This window comes from Electrona antarctica (genome assembly GCF_951216825.1).
Source record: "Electrona antarctica genome assembly, chromosome: 2".
NCBI classification, from domain to species: domain Eukaryota; kingdom Metazoa; phylum Chordata; class Actinopteri; order Myctophiformes; family Myctophidae; genus Electrona; species Electrona antarctica.
The window spans coordinates 50,465,679-50,487,656 of NC_136807.1; the positions used below are offsets into that span (position 1 = coordinate 50,465,679).

General features: G+C 40.8%; 1 protein-coding gene across 1 annotated transcript in view; it reads right to left on the bottom strand.

Annotated features, from left to right (window-relative positions):
• LOC306933968 (protein NLRC3-like) overlaps positions 1-21,978 on the bottom strand; it is a gene marked incomplete at its 3' end in the record, with an annotated part of 78,561 nt that overhangs the window by 24,345 nt on the left and 32,238 nt on the right. The gene's annotated exons all lie outside the window — the stretch shown is intronic.

Below are 21,978 nucleotides of genomic sequence, written 5' to 3' on the forward strand. Positions count from 1 at the left end.
ACGTGGTGAAATAGGGTTTGCAATATGGCAGGGGAAAAAAGGGGTTATCATGTTTATACATTACATTATTATTTACTCACCGGAATAGATGAACAGAAAGCAGAAGTTGTTGTAAATCCAAAAAAGAGTTTATTTCTCCAGAAGATCAGCAAATATACGGTTTACAGGAAAAATTATTAAAAGACAAAAAACAAAATGATAGAAAAATACAGCGAAAAAAAAATGACTAAGATCAAGTCTAAAAAAGGGAAAAAAGGTACAATGTGATTGGGATCCTAATTCAGAGAGAATGAGAGAATGAGAAAAAAAAAAAAAGATCCTCTCTGTCTCTAGCCTACCTCCTCAAATACCCCCCTATCCTCCCCTTATCTTGATTGATCATCTTTTTTGGGTCTGCCCTCAAACTTTGTTATTATAAACACTTCAACAGGTTAAGCCTTCTCCAAAACGTATTACCCGCCTATTCACCTTTCAACAACAATGAGTCAGAAACCCCTAGTACACACATTGTAACATACTCCTAACCTACTGATTTAGCATTTTATACAAAAAGCACTGATTAATTACTTAAAACCACTCACTACTCTACTTTTTTTTGGCAAGGAGGCAAAAATATCTTCCCCTTTCTTTTTTTTAAATTAAACTTTTAAGCCATTAAAATACAAACAATTAATAAGAACCACATCCCATTCAGAGGAGATCCGTACATGAGTAACTGTTTGTGCACTTATACATCACATTGTAACACAAACTAACAAAACAACATCTTAACATGCAACACAAATAACTGAAACTAAAAAAAAAACCATCAACCAGAACGCTCTCTGCTTTGAGACATGGGAGGGGCTGGGGTGCCACCTTTCCTTAAACTTTTGACCGTCAGGGGAGGGGGTAGGGAGGGCGATCGTTAACACCTAGGTCAGTCATACACACACAACCTGTAACTTTACTATCTATCCCCTTTCTCTCCAGACTGAAGCACAGTAAAACAAAAACAAAACCAAATTTAACACAAACTTCTGAACAAAAACAAAACCAAACTTCTGTTTCTCTTATTACGCTTATACAACTTATCATAGTTAAATCCCACCCAACACTTTAGTGAACAACACAAATGATCTCATCCACTTTAATAGTTGATCACCACTAAACCGTCAATCACTCTGCTATATCAGTGGGCCTGTTTGTGGATCTTCAATAGTCCATGTTCCTGCAGTATGGTCTCACCAAGGGTCCGCCCTGGCTCCTCCCGTTACCTCCCCCAAATCTCCCTTCAGATATGGCACCTTCGACCCTTCTCCTGAGCTGGGGTTCTGGCCTTCTCTGGCCGGCTCTCAGATCTCTATCTCTCCCCCCAACTCCAGCACTGTAATCCCCCGTAGATGGAGGAGAAGATTTACGAGCCCTGTCACCCTGTCACCCTGGCCAGATCGACCCTCCTGCCCATAATCCTTTTGAGGTGACTCACGAACCCTGGTGTACACATTGTAAGCCCCGCGACCCCAATGTTGTTGTGCACGTTCACGCCCGGTATACAATCTGGGGAAATTCCCCTCGAAGGGGGAGGGCTGTACCGTCTGCTGGTTAGGCGGCCCCTTCTTCAGCTGAGAGTTGCCCTGAGAGGTCACTGGCCCCTGACCTGTGACCAGCGGTTGCCTCTCGCTACTTCCTCCAACCCTGGCGTCTCGCTTTCCACCCCTTTTGACTTGAGCCCAGGTAACTTCACCGAGGCCTACTGCCGGCCTGTTCACAGCCTATAATGCAAACTACAACTAGTTAAACTACCAACATTTAACTTTACTAAAAAACAAGCCATCAATTAATCGCCCCTCTCCCTCTCCCTCTCTCTCTCTCTCTCTCTCCCTCTCTCCCTCTCCCCCTCTCTCCCTCTCCCTCCCCCCTCTCTCTCTCACTCACTCACTCACACACACACACACACACACACACACACACACACACACACACACACACACACACACACACACACACACACACACACACACACACACACACACACATTTAACCACCGATGTTAGTGTTTAAACTACCACCTATTGGTAGAAATACAACACTATGTTAGTGTTTAAACAGCACCTATTGGTAGAAATACAACAGTCTCTCTCTCTCTCTCTCTCTCTCTCTCTCTCTCACACACACACACACACAAACACACACACACATTTAACCACCGATGTTAGTGTTTAAACTACCACCTATTGGTAGAAATACAACACTATGTTAGTGTTTAAACTACCACCTATTGGTAGAAATACAACACTATGTTAGTGTTTAAACTACCACCTATTGGTAGAAATACAATAATATGTTATGGTTTAAACTACCACCTATTGGTAGAAATACAACAATATGTTATGGTTTAAACTTCCACCTATTGGTAGAAATACAACAATATGTTAGTGTTTAAACTACCACCTATTGGTAGAAATACAACAATATGTTAGTGTTTAAACTACCACCTATTGGTAGAAATACAACAATATGTTAGTGTTTAAACTACCACCTATTGGTAGAAATACAACACTATGTTAGTGTTTAAACTACCACCTATTGGTAGAAATACAACACTATGTTAGTGTTTAAACTACCACCTATTGGTAGAAATACAACAATATGTTAGTGTTTAAACTACCACCTATTGGTAGAAATACAACACTATGTTAGTGTTTAAACTACCACCTATTGGTATAAATACAACAATATGTTAGTGTTTAAACTACCACCTATTGGTATAAATACAACAATATGTTAGTGTTTAAACTACCACCTTTTGGTAGAAATACAACAATATGTTAGTGTTTAAACTACCACCTATTGGTAGAAATACAACACTATGTTAGTGTTTAAACTACCACCTATTGGTAGAAATACAACACTATGTTAGTGTTTAAACTACCACCTATTGGTAGAAATACAACAATATGTTAGTGTTTAAACTACCACCTATTGGTAGAAATACAACAATATGTTAGTGTTTAAACTACCACTACTTATAGAACTACTTATAGAACTGAGACGGGCCTGCTTGTTCATCAGTACTATATTATAGGAATAAATGATCTTGAGGCCCTAGCCTGCAGAGAAGGTACCATGTACCGTCGCCCTGGTGGTAGAAGATGGTATTGGCTGTGTAACAGGTGTGCATGCTGAAGCCATATGAACCATCTATAGACCAATTATTTGTTTACAAACATTGGGACTGGGCACACGGGTGACTGTTTCGTGTAATCAATTCCCAACAGATCTCCATTCAACCTCCTCTTGTGAGTTGGCTAGTGAGGTGCACCCTAGGAGACATTGATACAAATATACTCAAATAAATGTGGCCTGACCGCCAAAGCCACAACTGACTTCCTGTTCAATGTTTCTCTTTCTTAGCAAGACCTGTTGCACAGTGACACAAAACAAGGTTCCAAACATTGCCTAGGCAGGTTACATTGCCTGCGGAATCAATGACCAATATACTCGTCAAATTAAATACTGTTAAATAATAATACGATGGTGAATTATGTGACCTCTATTCTGTGATAGTGATCAAACTCAAGCTGAGTGCAGGGTGCTTGTCAGCAGCTTTGCAGCTTCACTGATTAGTTGAACGAGTGGCATGCTGTTTTAATTTGTTATACTAACATGTCTCATTACTACTGTAGCCTGATCAACAAGTCTGTATAGCACTTTGGCCAACTCTGTTATTTTAAAATGTGTTTTATAAAGGATAATAAAGTTTGACTGGATTGGATTGTGTAGACAGCACCCCTAAGATTATACAGTAACCTTATTTTTTAATTAAATATATTATAAACCTGAAAAATACAGTGGGAATTGTACTGTTAGTACTTTTTGAAAATTGTACTTCCATTGCATGTTGCATCATGTGCTAGTAATTAATTATACATACTTTCTTTCGAGTAGGCTACACCTATTGTGTACTTTTTCGTTGGATCAATACCAGGGTATATGTGTAAGCTTGCATGCAATATATATAAGTCACAAAGTCAACTTACAAATTGGTCACAGCAGTCCTTTTCCAGCTAATTGAATATATTCACATGCAGCATCCATTTTGCTCATCACCTTGGGTTGGAATCCCTACTCTGTCTGGGTAATGGTTATGATAAGACACTTTTGGAGTTATCAATTAAATACAGTCACCATTGCACCCTTCCTAAATAAGATGTTCCTCTTTTATTGTTGTCACAAACAGCTGATATTATTTCCATTTAAACATGGCTCTGTTTTTCTAATTATAGGCATTACAAAATACTTACATAATACTATATGTAAATCATAATGCATCTATTCTATACTCTAGATTTATTCTTATAACTAACTAAAGATGACAATGGGCCTACCTCTGGTTTTCGAAACATGTCAGTGATTATTGTCACAGTGGGTGTTGTTTAAGGATTGTTTATGATCAACCAACTCTTGTTCTTGTTTTTACTCTACAAAAAGCTGCTTCCAAACTATAGGCCTACTCAATTATATAGGTAGAACTCATACAGCAAACTGGTGTCACACTGTCAATATTACTATTAGTGATCTTTTTAAAAGAAATCTACACAAAACAAATGATGTTGTGCCATGCTGGTTTATGAGCATGCATTAACAAAGAAACAAGGTGTCCCTCTTCGCTTTGAGAGGCAGAAAGCAGAAGTAAAAGTTCAGTCGTGCTGATTTTGCAAAGGCGTGAGCAGCTGCGTCTTCAATCATGATGTGGTTTTCACAACTTCGAGCTTGGCAACATCACGACCTCTGAAAGGGAGCAAAGAACTGTCTACAATATAGAGGCCTCCTATTAGGACATTTTGTCAAGGCAACGCGAGGGCTGTGAGCAAGGCACATTTCGTTCAGGGACACACTGGTGTCACACTGCATGCCATGCGTGAATCAAATGTAAAACAATGCATTGACTCAGTTTATCCGCTGAATTTTATTTGGCAAGCCTTTGTTGGATTTTTGTTTTTTTTTCTCATCCAGGGAGCGGAAATGTGTGCGGAAAGTCTGAGGTTTGAGACAGGAATCCTGCTCAGTTCAGATAACGACACCTGACAAGTACTCCCGTTTGCAACTATAAATTATTCTTTAAATAACCTTATTTTTAAAAACAACACCAACTTAACACAAGAGCACTCCAGAACATTTATCTCAACTGTATAAATGTTGCAAATGTAAGCTACAGTGTGTGGGACTATGTGAGAGGCCAGGGGGCAATGTCACATCTTGCCAATCATTTGTAAAATGTACATCTAGGCTAGCCTGATTGGAACCCAATTATGGAATGATGTTGTTTAAATACAGTAAAACTCCAGTCTATTTTAAATTAGGCTATAAATGGGCATTGGATTCTTATAGCGCAGGCTAAACGTCTATTTTAAGAACAAATAAAGACGGGATAGCTTCGACGAGGATTTCGTTATTTCCCCGTTTAATAATAGCTAGGCGGGAAATAGCTGTTTTCAATACATGATAGTTCAGTTGGTGATGAAAGCATGAAATTTGGCACAGATGACCTTCATATGACCCTAATCGATAATCAACCTCCGGCCACGCAGAATTCCAATTTTTTCAAGGTGGCCAGCCAGTTTTAAAAATGGTTGCAACTGTACATACGTTTTTGGACTATATGACTTTGCTGGGGCTGTAAATATTTTATTTCCCCTCATTTTGATGTAAGAGAATATGTTCTGGAGGTATTTCTACCAAGTACGATATAAAAAGTAACATTAGGTTCCAATATGGCGGCATGTTTTCCAATATGGCTGCCAATAAACTGTATAAATGTACATCTGCTCATGGTTAATGCACAGTTGGTGATACAAACATGACATTTGGCACAGATCACCTTTATGACACCCTAATTCATAATCAACCTTGGGCAATGCAGAATTCCTACATTTTTCAAGATGGCCGCCAGTTTTCTAAATCGCTGCAACTGGACCTACGTTTTGGATAATATCACTTTGCTGGGGCTGAATCTTTGATCTCCCCCTAATTTTGATATAGGAGAATATGTTCTGGAGGTATTTCTACCAGGTAAGATAACAAAATTACATTAAGTTCCAATATGGTGGCATGTTTTCCAATATGGCTGCCGATAAAATGCATAACTGTACTACTCATGGTTCATGGCTCATGGTTAATCCACAGTTGGTGATACAAGCATAACATTTGGCACAGATCACCTTTATACCACCCTAATTGGTAATCAACCTCGGGCCATGCATAATTCCTCAATTTTTCAAGATGGCCACCAGGTTTCACCAGTTAAAATGGCTTCAACTGGGCCTACGTTTTGGACTATAATTACAGCTGAGACTGTAATTTCCCCCCCCCCCCCTCATTTTGATATAAGAGAATATGTTCTGGAGGTATTTCTACAAAGTAAGATCAGAAATAACATTAGGTTCCAATATGGTGGCATGTTTTACAATATGGCTGCCGATAAATTGCATGAATGTAATCTGCTCATGGATAATACACAGACCGGATACAAGCATGAAATATGGCACAGATCACCTTTATACCACCCTAATTGGTAATCAACCTTGTGCCATGCAGAATTCCTCAATTTGGGAAGATGCCTGACAGGTTTTCAAAAGCCCAAAGCCCAATTGACAAGTTTTTATTGTGTTATTGCAGTACCAGGGCACACTGGTTGACACTATAGCTGTGATACTCAGCATGGGGTTCAATGCTAATACATGTTCTAGTTTCCTAAATGCTGTTTAGCTTGCCCCAAATTAAAGTTAAACAGCCACACCTGAATTGACAGGATGTGCCAGCGTGGGAGAGCCGAGCCAAGGAAGACAGGGCTTTAGTCTTTCGGAAGGTGTACAGATCATATAGGAATTACATAGCATTGGATGAATGATCGGACTGGGGGTAGGATAGTGATGTTACTGAGCCCAGCCCAGTTGTAAAGCCCATCATTATTGTAAAGTGTATTTTTTGCCAGGTGGAAACCTGGCATACAACAGCTCATTTTATTTGAGTGACCTAGTCATGATTGGCTGCCCCTATTAAAGCCAATGGGAGTCTGACCACATACTCTGAAATGCCGCCTAAGCTATGAGAGTCTGAACCAATTGTGTAGCAAATCGCGTAGTAGCAACCTCATGATTGGCTGCCTCCGAAGCCCTGACACGACGCAACGCGGCCATAACAAAACACAGTGATTGAACTAACAAAGTTGTTTTTACAAAATGAATTGCATGCCAATTATTTTTTACCCCAAGCAACTTGATGATGGAATTCAGTTGACACTTGAACAAAGCTACATACCATGACTCATGTTAACATAAGTTAAAAACATCAAAATTGGAAAGAAAAAGGAAGTTAATATCAGAACAGAAAAGTGATTTGGTAGCTTTTGAATGACCTGTAACAAGACAGACAAAACTAAGAATCTGCACAAAGCCATAACTGCATACCAAGCTGCAAAGATGTGCCAAAAACCTTCACCAAGCTTTATAGGATCTAAGTTTGAGTATGGTGATGGTGACCATATTTCAAAATATGCCACGCTATTTGAACCTAGGTCATTGAAAACCTAAATGGATTCTGTGTATGGTAATTATTAATACAATTATTATTTAAGCACATGTGGTGTTGGAGCTCATGTTATAAAATAATGTGGATTAACCATAATCATTTATCGGCAGCAATACTGGAAAACATGACACCATATTGGAACCTAATGTTATTTCTGATCTTACTTGGTAGAAATACCTCCAGAACATGTTCTCTTATATCAAAATGAGGGGGAAATTAAAAAATACAGCCCCAGCAAAAGGATATAGTCAAAAACGTAGGCCCAGTTGAAGCCATTTCAACTGGCGAAAACTGGCGACCATCTTGTAAAATGGAGGAATTATGCGTGGCCCGAGGTTGATTACCAATTAGGGTGGTATAAAGGTGATCTGTGCCAAATGTCATAGTTGTATCACCAACTGTGGATTAACCATGAGCAGATGTACAGTTATGCAATTTATCGGCAGCCATATTGGAAAACATGCCACCATATTGGAATTTAATGTTATTTTGTATCTTACTTGGTAGAAATAACTCCAGGACATATTCCCTTAGGTGGAAATCAAAGATTCAGCCTCAGCAAAGTGCTATAGTCCAAAATATAGGTCCAGTTGCAGCCATTTTTAAAACTGGCGGCCATCTTGACAAATGTAGGAATTCTGCATGGCCCAAGGTTGATTATGAATTAGGGTGTCATAAAGGTGATCTGTGCCAAATGTCATGTTTGTATCACCAACTGTGCATTAACCATGAGCAGATATACATTTATGCAGTTTATTGGCAGCCATATTGGAAAACATGCCGCCATATTGAAACCTAAAGTTATTTTGATCTTCTCTTATATCAAAATTATGGTGAAATCAAATATTTACAGCCCTAGCAAAGTGATATAGTCCAAAACGTATAGGTCCAATTGCAAACTGGCGGCCATCTTGAAAAATGGTGGAATTCTGCGTGGCCCGAGGTTGATTATCAATTAGGGTCATATGAAGGTCATCTGTGCCGAATTTCATGCTTTCATCACCAACTGAACTATCACATCAATTTCCCGCCTAGCTATAAGTTAAAAAGTCGTCTTTCATTCAAGCTGAGTGGAGGAAAACTTAATTTGTGTTTTATCCAAACTGACATGTTATGCAGTAGCCCACAGTAGGCTATCTGGCCAAGCGGTAGGCCATTGCATCGAAAATCTACACATTTGCGCACCCAAAAGTGAAAGGATTATATGTAGGCATATATCTCATAGCCTGAAATGATTAAAAAGATTAGCCCGCACAGACAATATAGGCCTAGCATTCAGCGTGGCGTACATGCTCAGTGCAAAAAAATCCCCAATCGATTAATAAAGTAGGCTAAGGCTAGGCATTATATCTGCTATGTGCCATTAGAGTAATATTAAACATTTCATTCTAATTTCCTTTGCGATATTACCCCAATACATGTTTTGCCTTCACTTTAATTATAATGTATCAATATGAAGAGTTACAATCAATGCATGTGTTCTTTGATTTTTTTCTAGAAAACAAAAGGAATTATCCATATGCCCCCTGACCAATTAGGGCTATACCGGTATGCTTTTTACTGACATTTTCGAGATTATTGCGTTAACGAATTCTGCGGCTGACTATTATAGAAATAAGCCAATGTTAGGATGTAGTATCAAATGTATATTTATGTCACCTCATGAAATTCCTTCGTCTCTTTGGAGATTTATCTCATTGTGTCCAACTGGGTCCATGGCGCCATCAGGCACCTGCAGCGCACCAATATCCTTGCTATTCCTAATTAAATTGAGTTCGCAACAGATGTTTACAGTTTGCAAAGTAAAAATAAAAATAAAAATAGTTGGTCCTGTCTTTTGTGTCGTCCTTTAGCCTATAGATCACCCTGATCAAACGAAGCAATTCATTTTGGTAATCGTCTTTTTACACGTAGGCTACGAGTCACCAATTAGTTTTTATCCGAGTGTAAAGATGTAGTGGTTACTTGTGTTATTATAGAGCCGACATACAACCACGAACGGGAAGGAAGAGGACATTTTGTACAAGAAGGAAAGAGTGGGGACCTCGCATCACCGCCTTGCCTCTTTCACTCAGCAAACAGAGAACTGATGTGGGTGGCTTTCACAAGCAATGTTAAAACCAGATCAAACACCTACCTTTATCGTACAGTCCATTGCAGAAACGTCTCAGTCTTTGTCATTTAGTCGTTTAGAAATGTTAACGTTAACTGAGTCCTTTTAACGTCGCTTAATCGCATCAATATTCATGGAGGGGAGCATTTACTCTTTGGCCCAAACCATTGCAGTAGCAATTTTCTCTCAGAGACCATAACCGGATGACAAAGTTTTTTTCTCTCGCTCGCTCTCTAAATAGGCCTATCTCACAGCCCGCTTTCCACGCCCACTTCCGGTAAATAGTGGTGTCATTTAACATTAGCATTTACACGTTTTTTTCTCTGTATAATCTAATAGTAAGAGAAATCTATGAAAATCTGGGAACTAAATCGTTACCAAGAAATTTCTTCACCAATGTGTTTCTAAAGGTGTCTAATAACATGTACTAAAAGTTTGAAATTCAATTCCCATGGGAAATTGAGTTTATTAGCATAATATGTGACCATACCCATAACATCCTATATAAGGCAAAAAAGTCCAAATTTCATAATTCTTTAAGTAGCATGTGACATATGAAACTAGGGGGTTTTCATGATTCTGAATCCATTCCAAGCATTAGTTTTGCACAAAAAACACTCCTTGTGGGGAAAACGGCCTCACAAACATGATGAGGTCAGCACATTTGGTCAAGTGGATATGGCCTAATTTAGCCCAAGGAGTGTTTTTTGTGCAAAACTAATGCTTGGAATGGATTCAGAATCATGAAAACCCCCTAGTTTCATATGTCACATGCTACTTAAAGAATGATGAAATTTGGACTTTTTTGCCTTATATAGGATGTTATGGGTATGGTCACATATTATGCTAATAAACTCAATTTCCCACGGGAGTTGAATTTCAAACTTTTAGTACATGTTATTAGACACCTTTAGAAACACATTGGTGAAGAAATTTCTTGGTAACGATTTAGTTCCCAGATTGGTCAAATACCTGATAAAATGCCCTTACTATAAGTACATTTTCTAATGTAAAAATGTAACAGACCAATATTATTATGAAGCAAACAAGATGGTAAATCAGCTCGAACAGATAGAACAAACCTTACTTGAGAAAACAAAAGTCGTAGACTTCTTAAATTACCTCTGTTAACATCGTCTATGGAGTGACGTCACGCTATCACCACTAACCCCGAAAGGGGGCATATTAAGGGGGCGGGGACATTCTGTGAGATAGGCTTATTGGGAAGTGAAGTCACTCTGAACAAGTGCCTTGAAGCTGCGCTCATACTGAAACTACAACACTGAACTACACTCTGAACAAGTGCCTTGAAGCTGCGCTCATACTGAAACTACAACACTGGGCCTTGAAGCTGCGCTCATACTGAAACTACAACACTGGTTGTTGTTGTGCCAATGGCTTATTATATAACATTGGGGAAGCAATCATGCCGAATCATATGTTCCTTCTGGCAATTTTATATTTATTTTATTTATATACAATCATTGTATATAAATACAATACATATACAAATTATTACAATCTAATATTTAAGGGGACCTCACCTCATAAAGTAAACTATAGTCTTCTTCTTCTTCTTTGGGTTTAATGAAAGAATCGTTCCCTGACCGGGAATCGAACCCGAGCCGCAGTAAACTATAGTCATGGGAAGAAGCTGTTTAAATATAGCGGGGAGGCCGCAGGCCCGCATACGTATATCTGATTGACTTAAGTGATGTATATGGGTCATCACTCATCACAGATATGGGTTTACCTTATAGTGATGTATATGGGTCATCACTCATCACAGATATGGGTTTACCTTATAGTGATGTATATGGGTCATCACTCATCACAGATATGGGTTTACCTTATAGTGATGTATATGGGTCATCACTCATCACAGATATGGGTTTACCTTATAGTGATGTATATGGGTCATCACTCATCACAGATATGGGTTTACCTTATAGTGATGTATATGGGTCATCACTCATCACAGATATGGGTTTACCTTATAGTCATAGGTTTTCAATGGGATTTATTTTTCATTTTTTTATGGACAACACAAAAGTTATAGACTATAGGCCTACTATCCTGTTGTCTGTCTATATGCGAAACATTTGCGAATGGCTTAGGGTCGACGACAGAGTACAGCATCTTGCAATGGGTCTGGTCCACAAGATTCGATACACCACCAAGATACCCATGTACCTGTCTAGATACTTCCTTAATGTTAACGAAGTCCACACCCACAACACCAGAGGGAGTGCAACGAACCATGTACAACCCAGATTCGGCACAAACAAGGGACTAAATTATTTTCGCTCCTATGCCACAAAAATGTGGAACGCCCTACCAACAGTCATTAAGACACGCGAATCCCTTGACTCCTTCAAAACCTCTTTCAAAGGGCACCTACGGATGGCTGCAATTCGAAACTGGCCCCCGTAAAATCTGAATCCCCCCCCCCACCCTTTCCCTCACTGTATATGTTTCTTTTCCCTTTTTACCTCCATTATGATGACTTCCTGTTCTGTTCTTTGTCTATATAGAAGTGTCTATTTGTACGTCTCTAAATGTTTTGATGAATTGAACATGGTGGACCCTCTTGTAAACAAGTGTAATGCTTAACTTAATTGGGTCGTCCACTCACAGTTAACAGCCTTTGTATTGAGTTTGTGCTTGAAATGTAATGTAATTCTGCAAACTGTTAATAAATATTTCAATCAATGTCTATGCGAAACATTTAATAGGACTACCTGCTGCTTCATAACCGCCAAAAAACATTTCATTTTCACTGACATTCGATTAATTTGACTTACATCTTAATAATACTTTCGATTGTATCAACCAATCCCCAAAACATCTTTATTATATTAGATTATTATTTTCTGTGGTTCTTCCTTTTAGTTCCTTCCTTGAGACATATACTTCAAAGCCCAACAGTATCGCGCACAGAGAACAGCTGATATACAAGCTCACATCGCATCGCAGATGCGACTGTTGTGAGCGTAGAGATCTGCGTGCGCGACACCATCGCGGGACGAAGCATAAATTATACTTGATGGGCTGCAGGTGCGCGTGCAGCCGTGCACAAATAGGCTCTGCTGCCGTGATCATGGGCGCACCTCCCGTTCTTATGACAGCGACTGGAGGTGTGGTTTTGAGGACAACTGTTTTGAATTGCTATTATTGTTCAAACACAACAGAAACCAAGGATTATATATTTCAAGGGCGAGAGATCACAATAAAAATCCTAATGATTCTTCCTCCACACTGGGAGAAAAACAGCATCTGAAAGTTTGATGGGGCATTTTTTACACGTGAGTGCAGTTAGAACTTTTCCATTGCATCTTATGAGAGGTGGTGTTCTTCTGCTGCCTTTATGCGCCCGCATTCCGTTTCTTATCATTGGGACGTCGTCTGATAAGGCGTCTATCACCGTCTCCACACCATAGCGCAAAACTTTCTTAAGCTGCGCACTTCTTAAACTGCGCGCAGCTTAAATTCCGAGTTTTTAGACAGCTGGTGGATGGAAAAGAAGCTCCACCTCCGCCGAAGACTTGAGCGGAGGAGAGCGTTTCCGGGAATCTGGCCGTCGCGCAAGAATTCCGCGGAGGTGGAGCTTAATTTCCATCCACCAGCTGTCTAAAAACTCAAGCTTTAAGCTGCAAGCAGCCGAGAACGCGCGCAGCTCTTTTCATAGTGTGGCAGCACCTATAGAACCCTTAAGGTCATCTGGGGCTGGCCTACTAATGGTTCATCCCATAGTTGGAACAAAACATGGTGAAGCAGCATTTCACTATTATGATTATTATTAAATATTATGCACCACAAATTATATTATAATATTATTATGCACCACAAACCTGGAATAATATCCCAGGTTACATTAGGAAATCCCCAACCATCGCTGTTTGAAAGTCTAATTTAAAAACATATGTATTTAACATTGCCTATCCTAATGATGTTTAATAACAGCTATAGGTCTTGCCTTAGCCCGTCTCCGGACCCCCCGGGTTGAGCTCCTTTGGACCCCTACCACGTAGGGTCCGGTATCACCGGCTTCAAGCGACATGGGATGCAATCTGATTTACCCTGACTTAGCCCTGTGCTGCGCTGTGGGTGTCACGCTGACATATTCCAAACGAAGCATATGAACGCTATAGGAGACAACGAACCATCTGACCCCCCCCGCGAACGGCTCAGAAGCCGTTAAGTATTTTTTATGTTTGTACGACCGTTTTGGCAGCTACCTGCGACAGAGGCAGGAACGCGCAGATAGCCAGTTCCGGCGCTCTGTTGCAGGTGATGGAGGCGGTACAATAGGATGTCAATAAGGAAGTCAAGGAAGGAAGGAAGAGAGCTGCCAAAACGGTCGTACAAACATTACAAATACTTAACGGCTTCTGAGCCGTTCGCGGGGGGGGTCAGATGGTTCGTTGTCTCCTATAGCGTTCATATGCTTCGTTTGGAATATGTCAGCGTGACACCCACAGCGCAGCACAGGGCTAAGTCAGGGTAAATCAGATTGCATCCCATGTCGCTTGAAGCCGGTGATACCGGACCCTACGTGGTAGGGCTCCAAAGGAGCTCAACCCGGGGGGTCCGGAGACGGGCTAGGTCTTGCCTGGGCTTTTAATCAAAGGTGGGTGTATTTGTTCGAATTTATATGGCCATTATCTTAGTATTTAATTGTGTCACTGTCTATTGTAATCTTTGTTTATTTCTGAAGTGCACTGTTGCACTCTGTTTCTGTAAAGCACTTTGAATTGCCTTGTGTATGAAAGGTGCTATATAAATCAAATGGCATTACCTTGCCTTGCCCGTTGTAGTAGCTTTCCCCTTGCTGAGCGAATCTATCTTCCTAGCCGCTGTTCCACGGTATTCCAGTGGAGGGCGGCATTGCGCTTCTTTACCGCACAACAACGTGCTGCTGCTGACAGCAAAACAAAGGAGGAAAAGGCAGAAGTAGAAGAAGAGCCAACAGGATGTTTATATTTAGCAGCTCAAAGAAAACACGGAGCAGTTTATCAATGATTTAGTTTGATATAAACCGTTAATAATCCTTGTTTTATCTATCACACGCGTCACGTCACGGTCAGGGCGGTTGGTAGTGTCAGATATGGGTCCTCCAGGACTTCACTGTCAGGTAATTATCAATTATTAATTTATTTTAACTAACTACAGGTTGTTGTTGACACTTTCCTTTCTATGCCACTTAAGGTTCGTTTTGTTATTTCTCACCCATGCCTTAAGAAGTTTGTCAACATTTCAGTTTCTATGTTATATTTCTGTATGAGTTTCATTGATCGTTTGTTTATTGCTTTTCCTTTCAGTCCTGGTTGTTCAAACGGGTTCCTTTACATGTACACATTCGTTCATTGTCTCCACCAGGCCGAAGGCATGGGGAGAGAGTATGTTTTGCACTCCGTCCGTCCGTGTGTGTGTCCGTCCGTCCTTCCGTCTGTGAACAGCTAATCTCCGGCACCGTTAACCCGGTCGATGCCACATTTTGCACACACACTCCCTGGATGCCAACGATGAACCTCTGCCCCAAAATTTCCAGAACAGCCTGTTATAGCGCCACCAGAAGGCCGCTTTGTGCAATACAAGTTTTTGGACAGTACACCTACAGATTTTGTCCAAACATCACGCAAATTGGTACACAGTCTCTCTAGAGCCATTCAACGAAACGGGTCTTTCAGATTTCTCAGACTCCATCCTGATTGGCTAAGATTGGCTTCCAAAGTTCGCAGGAGTGCTCAGTTTCAAACAAAATGCTGCAAATCATGAACACATCGTGTGATTTCCGTGAAATTGTGCACGCACATTCCCACTAGGCCGAGGAAGAAATGCCACATGAACATTTTCAACTCAGCCTCATGGTGGCGCTATAACTGGCCGAAAAGTGTTTTTACCTCTAACTGCACGGATCTGTGGATAACTTTGTATGCCAACTCCTTAGAGGCCAACGAAAAACCTTTGCCTGGAATTTTTCACATCTGCTTTTTATAGTGCCACCAGGAGGCCGACATATGTAAAACACATTTTCTAATATTACTCCTTCAGATTTTAGCCAATTTCACGCAAATCGGTACACATGCTCTTCATAGTCATGTGATCAAGACGGGTTTGTTTGATCTCTCATAATCCACCCTCATTGGCTACGATTGGCTTCTGAACTTTTAGGAGTAGCCCGCTTAGTACCCGTTTTGTACATATCGCCACAACTACTCAACACAGCGTCCGATTGTGGTGAAACTGTGCATGCATATTCCCACTAGGCTTTGGAAGAAATGCCACTTGACAGTTTTCAAATCAGCTTCATGGTGGCGCTACAACAGGCCAAGCCGCGTCACACACACACACACACACACACACACACACACACACACACACACACACACACACACACACACACACACACACACACACACACACATTGCTCCTAAACATTTTGCCAAACATCACACACACACTCCTATCCTCCTGGTGGAGACCTGTGCCCAGAAGGGCACTTTTTCTAGTTCCCTTTGAGATCCGTGCAGTCAGTAAGGTAATTCAGTTGTTCATGTTTCCTTTTCTTTATATTTCGTTTATATGCTTTATTTGTTGTTTATTATTTGATCACTGATTATTGTTTGTCTTCGTGTTTCGTCAGTTTTGACGTGGGTTTTTGGAGTAAATAAACCGCCAGTACATGCTGCTATACTGCCTTGTCTCAAGTTCGTATCAGAGGGAGTGACAGTCTATTTATTTTAACTAACTAGACTAACTACAGGTTGTTGTTGACACTTTCCTTTCTCAACCTTTCTCGTGTCCAGGACGATGTATTATTATTATAACTCTACTATATGTCTAAGGACCCCCAGAATGACATGTATTATTATTATAACTCTACTCTATGTCTAAGGACCCCCAGAATGACATGTATTATTATTATAACTCTACTCTATGTCTAAGGACCCCCAGAATGACATGTATTATTATTATAACTCTACTCTATGTCTAAGGACCCCCAGAATGAAATGTATTATTATTATAACTCTACTCTATGTCTAAGGACCCCCAGAATGACATGTATTATTATTATAACTCTACTCTATGTCTAAGGACCCCCAGATTGACATGTATTATTATTATAACTCTACTCTATGTCTAAGGACCCCCAGAATGACATGTATTATTATTATAACTCTACTCTATGTCTAAGGACCCCCAGAATGACATGTATTATTATTATAACTCTACTCTATGTCTAAGGACCCCCAGAATGACATGTATTATTATTATAACTCTACTCTATGTCTAAAGACCCCCAGAATTACATGTATTATTATTATAACTCTACTCTATGTCTAAGGACCCCCAGAATGACATGTATTATTATTATAACTCTACTCTATGTCTAAGGACCCCCAGAATGACATGTATTAACCGACCCCCAACTCGACCCCGTGAAATGTTTTTTTGATTAATTGATTGATTGATTGATTTATTAAAGGAGCATTCAGTGATTTGGGTGATTTGGAAAAAAACCCGGTCCACCCGGTAACAAGATGTGCACATGCACACGCTCTACAGTGGGGGGAAGTACAACAGACCAACAGCACGTGCACCAATGCCCGCCCCACTCGATCATGATTGGAGGAAGGCCCCTCTCATCCTGATTGGATGAAGGCTTTGCCACCCAAAGCCCAAACCGAAACTAGGGTTTTTTGACCACAGGGGCTCACTGGCGACAGGGAGGAACTCCTTATATGGTCAGCACACTTTATAGTAGGGAGGATTATCCAAAAAAAAAAGTGATATTTGAATTAAGTGAAATCACTGAATATACCTTTTAACAGTTTGCAGAATTACAGTACATTTCAAGTACTCGATACAAAGACTGTTAACTGTGAGTGGACGACACCATAAAGCATTACACTTGTTTACAATAGGGCCCACCATTTTCAATTCATCAAAACAATTAGAGACGTACGAATATACACAACTATATAGTCAAAACAGGAACTCATCATAGGTATCTTGGTGGTGTATCGAATCTTGTGGACCAGACCCATTGCAAGATGCTGTACTCTGTCATCAACCCTAAGCCATTCCAGCCTATCAAAGTGGGCAGGGGTGAGGTGGGTTCGGGGAGTGAGGCCAAGTAGTAGCCTGACCAGTTTGTTTTGGGAAGTCAGGAGCCTAGTTTTAAGGGCCTTAGAGGTGCTGTGGTACCAGGAGGTGCATGCATAGTCGAAGAAACCTTGTACGAGGGCTCCTGTTAAGGTCTTCAAGGTGTTTTTGTTGACCAGTGAGGAGATCCTGTATAGGAATCTTGTTCTTCGGTTGACTTTTTTGATTACGCTGGTGGCCATCTTATCATGTAGTTAACAGTTAATTTAGTATTTCCCTCCCTCTCTGAAATCTGGAATTATCTTGTATACAGATTTATTTGATTGTACAGTAGTCGATCTCTATACTCTGTAAAATTTAGAAAGAATAACATGACAGAGACGATGACTGCTTAATTAAGTCAATTTAGGACCTTCTAGCAGTTAATTTCGTTTTATTAAACACATTTCTTCCATGTTTTATAATGGCATCATCACGCTATTATGCCCGTGGTTATACAGAGTGAACTTAACAATGATAAATGAATATGATAATACCTTTTATATAATCACCAACATGAATTATGTTTGTTATTTACAGCTAGGTAGAGTAGTGGGGCGAGATGGAAAAGGGGCGACCGTACCTGTTACCTCTCAACCCCCCCTCCCTGGCAGGCACAACATGTGTTAGAGATGGGGAACATTTGAGTTCATACTTTATTTATAGCTATAATATTATGTGTACTTTTTGTCTTATAGTTTTTGGTTTGTGTTTCAGTTTTTCCCATTTTGTCTTATTAATCTGTTACTCAATACTTGTTTGTTTATACTTTTTTTTTTTAAAAGCCCTGCAAACACAAATTATACATTTGTCAAAAATAGCAGATCTATTTTTGAATAGCCAAACAAAGTATAAAATGTTGTTAAAGTGACAAAATTGTTGTGATGCTGTATTAACATTATTTAAAACACAATCAAGCAGCAGAACACCTATATAGAAACGGACGCGTTTCTTCCTTAGCGTTTCAAAGCAGTTACATATAGCATCAACCCAGATTCGGCACAAACAAGGGACTAAATTATTTTCGCTCCTATGCCACCAAAATGTGGAACGCCCTACCAACAGTCATTAAGACATGCAAATCCCTTGACTCCTTCAAAACCGCTCTCAAAGGGCACCTACGGACGGCTGCCCCCCTTTTCCCCCTCACTGTATATGTTTATTTTCCCTTTTTACCTCCTTTATGATGAATTCCTGTTCTGTTCTTTAGCTATATAGAAGTGTCTATTTGTATGTCTCTAAATGTTTTGATTAATTGAACAAGGTGGACCCTCTTGTAAACAAGTGTAATGCTTTATTGGGTCGTCCACTCACAGTTAACAGTCTTTGTATTGAGTTTGTGCTTGAAATGTACTGTAATTCTGCAAACTGTTAATACATATTTCAATCAATCAATCAATCATACGCATATAACTTCACTGCTTTGTGTATTTCCGACTGTTTCAGCTGGGATGCCTACTGTCTACGCACGCACGCACGCACGCACGCACGCACGCACGCACGCACGCACGCACGCACGCACATTAACTCATGTAAATTCTGCCCCTCTCAGGACCTGAGAGACTACATCCATCAACTGGAGCAGGAGGAGGAGGAAGCATACACGGACTCTGTTGACGGTGAGTTATGAACACACACACACACACACACACACACACACACACACACACACACACCGGATGGTAACCGCAAGGTTGCCAGGGGGGGATAAGCGTCTCCAGAGGGGGCTTAAGCCCCCAGCCCTCCCATGAGACACAGACCGAGTATGGTATTTTATCATGAGCATTAGTGAGGACCAATTATATGAAGATAGGTGGTGGTGAAAAGTGGTGAAGTGGTCCTTTAATATGAACGCCAAGTTGCTGTATACCCTGCTCTGATCCTCTCTCCTCATTGGCTCCTCAGCTGTGAAGGAGGCGGAGCAGAAGGAGAAGGAGGCGGGGCCTGTCATCGTGCTCACGCTGTCCTCTCACCGCGAGGTGGACACGCCCCTGGAGTTCATGACGGACGCCATGGATGTACGTATGCGAGAAACCCTGTGATTGTACATGGATGTACGTATGAGACGTGCTCCTATATCTCTGTATAGAGCGTTGCAGTCCCGCCCCCTTTCATGACGACGCCAGGCCCAAGGAAGCTCTGAGAAGGAAGGGAAGTGGTCACGTGACTGGGCTGCGCCATGACACTTTCATGGACACTTTCATGGGAGCCAAACTCACACCGGAAGTGCAATGAATACATGGCAGTGAATGGAGCCGGCTGGACCAGCTCATAACAAACATTATTCATGAACAATTGAGACCTTTTGTAAAGTAATCACTTCTGGAAAATAACAGAAGACATATCACAGGTTGTTTTCTAATCACTTACTTTTCGATGTGCACAGAGTGCACAGTATATCATTTTATCTGAGGATCTGAACAGCAGCAGGTATCGTTTCTGGCTCCGAAGTATCGCGAGATTTGGCTGCCAGACAGGAAACGGTGGGAAGTCTTGCGATACTTGGTGTGTTCAGAAAGGTACTTTGTGCTCTTTAGATACCATACCTCATTACCTCTATAACAATTACACAGTGTACACATCGAATAACAACACAGCAGACAATAATGTGTTACATCGGACTAGTGAAGAAACACGGGGAAGGTTGCCGTATATTAGATTAGTCGATGGGTGGACTAGTGAGGAAACACGGGGAAGGTTGCCGTATATTAGAGAAGTCGATGGGTGGACTAGTGAAGAAACACGGGGAAGGTTGCCGTATATTAGAGAAGTCGATGGGTGGACTAGTGAAGAAACACGGGGAAGGTTGCCGTATATTAGAGAAGTCGATGGGTGGACTAGTGAAGAAACACGGGGAAGGTTGCCGTATATTAGAGAAGTCGATGGGTGGACTAGTGAAGAAACACGGGGAAGGTTGCCGTATATTAGAGAAGTCGATGGGTGGACTAGTGAGGAAACACGGGGAAGGTTGCCGTATATTAGATTAGTCGATGGGTGGACTAGTGAAGAAACACGGGGAAGGTTGCCGTATATTAGAGAAGTCGATGGGTGGACTAGTGAAGAAACACGGGGAAGGTTGCCGTATATTAGAGAAGTCGATGGGTGGACTAGTGAAGAAACACGGGGAAGGTTGCCGTATATTAGAGAAGTCGATGGGTGGACTAGTGAAGAAACAGGGGGAAGGTTGCCGTATATTAGAGAAGTCGATGGGTGGACTAGTGAAGAAACACGGGGAAGGTTGCCGTATATTAGAGAAGTCGATGGGTGGCTCTTCCAAGAGAGAAGGTGCCATCCTCTCATTAACAGTGGTTCCCAAACCTTTTCATTTCAAAGACCCCCAAATCAACATTTATTTAGGCCACGGACCCCCCATTTTTACGGCTCTAGTAGTGATTCCGAAACATATTAATTTCATAGACCCCCAGTTTAACACACATTATGCTACCCCCGATTTAATGGCATTTCTATGTCTGGTACCCCAATTTATATTGTAAAACCACTGTTAATTTAACTCAGAGTGTACAAAGTGTACACTCTCTGATTTACATACCCATAAGGGTCCATTTGGTTCCATTTGTACACTCTCTGATTTACAGACCCATAAGGGTCCATTTGGTTCCATTTGTACACTCTCTGATTTACAGACCCATAAGGGTCCATTTGGTTCCCAACTATCTCTAATTGAGCTAGGGGCCCCCTGGAACTCCCTCAAGTACCCCTAGGGGTCCCCGGACCCCACTTTGGGAACCACTGCATTACAAGTCGGGTGTAAAAGTGCCATCCAGCCGTTTCTCTAGTTTCTTTGACAGTGGACTCTAACCACTTGAACCCCAGCACCCATATTCTGGGGGGAATATTAGACAAAATAGCAGATCTACAAGCTGTAGGAGTATATTTTGGCAACATTGGTGTAGACAGAAAAAAGCAGTCCCAAGTACAGAGACAACTCGGGTCCTGTTTACCAGTGATGGAAGAATTACTCATATGTTTACCTATAAGTAAAAGTATCAATACTGTAATGTAGCCATACTCTGTTACAAAGTAAAAGTACCGTATTCATGGGAAATATATATATACTTTTTTATTTTTTTCATGGGCGTCAATGGGAAATTGTGACATCACCTATTTATTATTATAATGATCTG